Source organism: Heterocephalus glaber, unplaced genomic scaffold (genome assembly GCF_053883595.1).
Source record: "Heterocephalus glaber isolate CG9 unplaced genomic scaffold, H.glaber_assembly_v1.0 deba00000347, whole genome shotgun sequence".
Classification (NCBI taxonomy): Eukaryota; Metazoa; Chordata; class Mammalia; order Rodentia; family Bathyergidae; genus Heterocephalus; species Heterocephalus glaber.
This window is the reverse complement of record NW_028258143.1, coordinates 195,170-201,725: the sequence shown is the minus strand read 5'-3', so window position 1 is coordinate 201,725 and position 6,556 is coordinate 195,170. Positions and strand designations below refer to the sequence as shown.

The window sequence follows — 6,556 nt, the reverse complement described above, 5'->3', positions numbered from 1 at the left end:
GCTTGGGACGTTTTCTGCCATTATTTCTGTGAAGAGATGTTTTTATGTCATTTGCACTCTCTCCTGTTTCTTCTTTGAGCCCAATCAGTCTTATGTTATTCTTCTTTGCATCATCTAGCAGCTGCTGGATTGATTTCTCATGTTCCCTTATAATTTTCACACAGTTTTTCTTTTCCTGGTCACTAATTGCAATCTTATCTTCTATATATGAAATTCTGTCCTCACATTGGCTCATTCTGCTGTGTAGACTTTCAGTGGAGTTTTTCATCTCCTGGAAATCTATTTGCATCTGTTTCATGGATTCCATTTGTTTCCTGTGTTGGGATTCCATCATGTTCCTCAGCTCCTCTCTAGATTTATTAATCATGCCTTGCCCTAGGAGCACAATTTCTCCTGTTATCTGAAAAATTATTTCCGATTTCATTTTTTCCAGATCCCCTTTTGTTGCCTGTTCAGTGGGTCCAGGTGGTTGAGTATCAGAGTGTTCCATCTCATTTCCCTTTGAAGTTGCTGTAGGTGATCTGGAAGTCTGGTTTTGAGACTTATTTACGTCTTTTCTCATTTCTACTGGGGGGGCAGGGTGGCGCTGTTGGTGCCCTTGTGGCTCACCTCCTCTGAGCTGGGAGAGGTTGGCCAGGGGCCGGGAGGAGTGATAGGGATGGTGGCCCGAAAGCCCCTTATTCTGGACCTGGAGCAAAGGGATGGTTGGCAGTCCAGAAGCCCTTTCCTCTCACCAGGAGCAGTGGGACAGTGGCTCAGAATCCCCTACCTCTGGGCCGGGAGTGGTGGGATGGACTGCATTCCAAAAGCCCCTTCCTCTGGACCAGAAGCAGTGGGATGACAGCTCAGAAGCCCCTACCTCTGGCCAGGAATTCTTTAAATGCTGAGAACTTAATTAGCTCCAGTACAGTGGTCTGGTGGTCCAGTGTCCTCTGCGTCTTTGTAGTGTGGAAAGAGGTGGCTGTACAGAGAAGAGGCCAAAGGAGCGGGGTGAGGGGGTCAAGTGGATTGCTGCCGGGGTGCAGGCTAATTCAGTGTTTTCAGCGTGCCTGGTGACCTCGGGACGCCCTCTGCCGGCCTGCCTGTCTGCAGCGGGCTGATTCGGTGTAGCGACTCCTCCTTTTTAATAGTAAAATTATGTTATCCTCCTTCTGTCCAAGAACCTCTAATGTTGAGCAATTATTACTGGAGAGAGTTTGACATATAGTTGTATAACCCTGAGGACAAAACAATTAGAACTTTCGAGTTGGCAATATAGCTCAGTGGTAGAACATTTTTCCAGCAGGTGGGTGGTCTTTGAATCGCGGCACCAGACCAAAAGCAACAACAACAACAACAACAAAAAAAAAAAACCACCACCAACAACAACAAAAAAAAATCCTGGTTCCTTTCCTTAGTATAATTCTGACTATTGAGAATACCATACAATTATCAGTAATCCTTGTCTCAAAAGTGCTTCCTCATTATGGTAACATTGGAGAATGAAAGAGGATATTAGGAACCTCACTCTGAATTGTGTCAATCTATCCTGCCAAATATCCTCACAAGAGCCCATAGGAAAATGGAAAGGACTCAAGCAAACCATCTTCAAAGATACGTTTCTTTTACCTTTGGCCTAGAGGAGGCCAGGAACACAGGAGGACCTTGATCTTCCCCAGGGCCTCCAAGCATCTCCAGGCTCTCAAATACCTTAATCAGCTGTAGATAACAGGACATCTGCCTCCACCAAGAGCTACATATTTCACACAGACACATTTTTGAACATGAGAATATTAGAAGTCACAAGGTGAGGTGAAAAATAAAGAAAGATGGTCAAAGAATATGGCTGGCCTGGTGTGATTTCTTCATGAATTGTCTTCACTGTTTACCTTTGGATTTTGAGCCTATTTTTTATTTCCACACTGTCACAGAGCCACCAAAATGCTGAATATTTTACTTAGTGTTTTTTTACAGTTCCCATTTGATGTCATTTCGGTTTCCTTTTTTCCCTTGTTTTGAGATTATGTTGAGGAATATAGCACAGGGTCCTCTATTGTGGAATAGTTGCACTTTCCTTATGCCCCTCTATTCCTCAGCTTTATATTCCTGCCCAGATCCATACCCAGAAATGGGTTCTTCCATTTGTACAGAAAGAATATTTACTTCCTGCTTTGATCCATCAAAATATAAAACACAATTCCCTATTCTTACACAGGGCAGACTGAATTATCATAGATACTTTAAACCCTGTCTTTTCTAGTTTAGTGGTTCTCAAGTTCATTTTACATCAGAAACATCTAGAGAGCTTGTCGCAACAGATTTCTGGGTTCTATTCTTGGAGTTTCTAATTCAGTAAATCTGAGGTGGGACCCCAGAGTTTACAATTCTCACAAATCTCAAGGTGATGATGATGCTCAGCCAAGGGTCACAGTTTGAAAATCACCAGTATAGTATGTAAGAAAAAATGGTTAACAGCAAAGAATTTAGTGATATTAGACTTGGTATTTAAAAATTTCAATACCAACCATGTTTAGATTTATATAACTCAGTAATTTATGACTGACAAACATAAATCACATATTTATTTTTCATTGCTAGCTGAATTTATAAATTTGTTTCAGGTTTTCTTACATCTGTGTACACAAGAAAAATCAATAGTTATGGCTTTATATTACTCTTCAAGGTATTCTCTGGTGAAAATTATATTTTCAAATGCCTTATGACATATTTGAATTTGCCAACATGAGCTATTTTTCCACTATAAAATTTCTGGTTACATGGTGATTGTGAAATCATTTTGAAATGATGACCTCTTTTATCCTAGCTGTAAGCTATAACACTCAAGATAACAAAGACTCCTCAAAGAAAAAGAGACAAAAAACCACTGGGCAATGAGTTACTCATCTTTGTATACACCCCTCCCTGCCCTGAAATTACATCCTAGATATTTTTCTGTCACATGTCTTCCAAAGGGTCAGACTCTCTTTCATTTATCAATTAAATTTATTCTTGATGTTGTATAAAAGTTGTATCCCAGTATTCATAATATGCCTCCAAAATGTGATCATCAGAACTCCTGAAATTTCTCCCTCCCTCCCTCCCAAAGGAAAGTAGTGTTAGATACCTGAAATACTTTAACCTTGGTGACTGTAGTCACTTGTAAATATTTATAATAGAATGCTTTTCACTCTGCCAGGAAATGAATGATGGAGAAATCTCATTCTAACACCAACACTTCTTTGAAATATCAGTGATCAAATCACATGCCTAGTTGAGATCATGTTAGAACTTTGAAAACAACAGCATTTCAAAATAATTACATATCTTGAATGAACTGGCAAAACTATTACATGGCTTGTAGTAAGGAACTATTATCTGCCTTTGTGAATCCGGGTGTTTAAAATATGCAGAACCCATATTAATCAGTCTTCCTTTAGGGAACATTTTAAATCAGATGTATTATTCCAGAAAATTTGGAAAATACAGAAAGGCACAAGGAAGAAAATTGTCTGAAAACTCTACACTCAAATAAATATGCATCTTTACAATGATATAAAATAGACTAATTTAAAGAAGTCTGATGAAATAAAATTAAAATAAAAGAGAGAATATTTCACTGTAGAAAGTTGCTGAGTTCTAGATTTCTTACCTGTTATGAAAAAAAGAAATGAAGTGTTTTTCTTTTAGCTGAAGAAATGAGAGGACTTTCAAAGGACTTTGTGGCATTTGGTGTGTATTTTATGGAATATGAGTGCACAAAGGAACTAAAATTTGAAACCCACTTAAGACTTTAGCCATCTGTGACAAGAGAAAATGAAGACGGCAATGGGGGCATCTACATGCCTCTGTGTAGAGTGGTAACAATGCATGAGTTCCTCTGTAGTCCCTGTGGAGAAGGTACTGGGCTAGAAATTGTAGGAATTTTATCAATCAGAGGCTGTAGGATGTCATCAGGGGTAGGAGTTGGGGGAATGGTGCTGTGCCTATGTCAGAGAACTACAGTAACCAGAGATCCCCCTATTGATCAACCAAAGACCACCAAATAGTTCCCACTTACTCTGGAAGGTTCCAATCCTGAGTCATAAAAATATCTATAAAGTAACAACAGACTGGTTTCTTACTTCTCTCTTCCCCACTCTCCTATGGGTGTTCGAGAAATCTTGGCTAAGAAGTTGGAAAGGAAGAAAAGAATGAGAATCAACTATTCATTTCTTGTCAGAAGTCTCTGGATTCTTCATAGAAAAATAAAGTATCTTTAAATATACACATAGTTTAGAGTTTAGGCTGTGGAAATCATCACTTTAATTATTGAAACCATACCACAACTAAAAGTAGTAGATATTTTCCAGCCAGAAAACAAGAAAAACCATGACCCTTCCCTTGGGTTTTATCCAAAGAATAAGGAGAAACTAGCTAACTCAGAGGAAAAGGACAAAGCGGCTTTCTTTTAGTCTCTGTGGAGTCCTGCTTCTTCAGTATAGAAACAATGCATTATATTTCAATATATAAGTGTCTTAAAATATATTAACTAATTTTCTAAATAGTTTCCAGCTTATCAACCTGTTTTTTTTTCTTTTGAGATGGGGTCTCACTCTGTAATTCCAGCTGGCCTTGAACTCACCGTGTTGCCCAGGCTGCCTTCAAACTTGTGGTGATCCTCCTGCCTCAGTCTACTGCATGCACCACCACTCCCTGCCCTTGCTATCTTTTGACCATTCCTTATCCCCCGAGGGATGCACCTTTCCAGGAGGCACTGCAGTCCCAGGTCAATGTGCAGAGTGGGCGCAGCAATCTTCAATTCCAAGTCCCAGCTCCAAAAGTCCATGTAATATATTATCCTTGGATAGAGGACACATCAGATATTAAACTGATAAGAACACATACTACACTTGATATTAGCCAAAAGGCCAGGAAGTGATTATTATCAACCTTTCTTAAAAATCCCCACAACATAAATACTATTTTCTTTCTCTTCTTTATTCTAATGTTTATTGCACTGATAGTTATGAAATTCTTCCTTAATGCATAAAGAACATACATTTTATTTAAACATAGTACTTCAAACATAAACATAGTAAATGACCTATACAAATACATATACATAAATGGATGAACAAAAGATCCATTTCCTCCTGCATTCTCTCCAAGTGAAAAAAAAAAACTACAGAAATAAAATCTTTTCGTTAATATATTGTTTTAATATAATCACTCAATTATGTTTCCTCTTTTTAAAATCTATTAAAAATTTTGAGATACCAACTCTTTAGAAATACCACAAATATAATTGGTATTCCTACTGTATCTGTGTGATGAAAAGACACACATAGAAGCTGAAAGATAGAATCTCAAAATATAAATGGAGTATAGATTCACATTATGAAGAGTAAATACTGATTAATGATACTAGTTTCTAGAAGTAAGATGATGAGAAGTAGTGGCCAGGGTGAGGCACAGGTAGCTGCCCTGAGAAGGCATAGATGGAGCAAAGAAAGGTCTAAATAATCTTGGATCACTGGAGTTCCAGGGCTAAGAGGCATAGAGCTGATGAGGGATGAGAATTATGAGTACCCGACATGGCTAGAGGTTATTTTGAATCAATTGTCTTTGAGGATACAGAATTATACTCCCACAACAGTGAAATTGTCTGTCTCAGTAGTGAAACTGTATATGAAGGGTTGTCTGCTACTCAGGCCTTTTCTAAGGACACTAAGAAGCTCATACCTTTTGTGGGATTTTGGTCATCATTATGCATTTGTGAAATGCCTTGAAAACCAAGTTCAGCAGTGGACAGAAAGAAATGAAGTACAAGCAGATGAGCATCTCAGCTGTGAAGGAGTGAGTGGTAGGCCTTAACATTCTGGCTAAGGAAAGAGGAGGGGAATAGTTACATGACAATGACACTGCCTTGGCAATGCCTTCTTCTCTCCCACCCAGGTCTGACCTACCCCATGTTCCAGTTACCTTCCATACAGAGCCGAAGATCCCCAAATTGAAGTTAGAATAACTGCCTACCTCTGGAGTGATTAACTTGTAATTCCTAAAAGAAAAATCATTGTTACAAAAGCATTCAAATCAAAAAAGCCACAGATAACCCTCCAAGATGTATGAATAGATAGCTGTTGCAGCCAATTTTGGATGACATCCAATAGTATAAGTTTTTTTCTTTGATTACAAAGACAGTTTTATGACAGTGGCAGACACACAGCTTTCTCCATCATTCTAAAGTCTTCCTGTCTTTCTTGTTCCCACATGTTAAATCAGCAGTGCATGACTTACAATTTGACTTGCTTCCTTTTTTGCAAAGTAGTCAGAACTTGATTCCATTCATGAATGACCTTTCTCCTCCCTCTCAGATGCTGATTTGAGCAACATTCAGTTCACTATTATTTCATTTTGAGAGATAAAAATTTGGTGGCCTCAGGAGTGGGAGAACTTGATAAGTGTTTCAGTAAAGCATTTACCAAAGCCATCTGAAATAGTTGGCACGGGCAAACAATAAATGGCATTACTCTAATAAGTTGGGAAAGAATAAGACTGTCCCATTGTGTCTAGCAACTGTTAAACATTATGTTCTCTC

At 38.6% G+C, this 6,556-nt stretch overlaps 1 non-coding gene across 1 annotated transcript; it reads right to left on the bottom strand.

Moving 5' to 3' along the window:
• Nucleotides 1-4,707: 4,707 nt before the first annotated feature.
• LOC147829831 (U2 spliceosomal RNA) lies at nucleotides 4,708-4,898 on the bottom strand. The gene has a single exon (XR_015447518.1). It is a non-coding gene; the product is annotated as a U2 spliceosomal RNA (small nuclear RNA).
• Nucleotides 4,899-6,556: the final 1,658 nt, after the last annotated feature.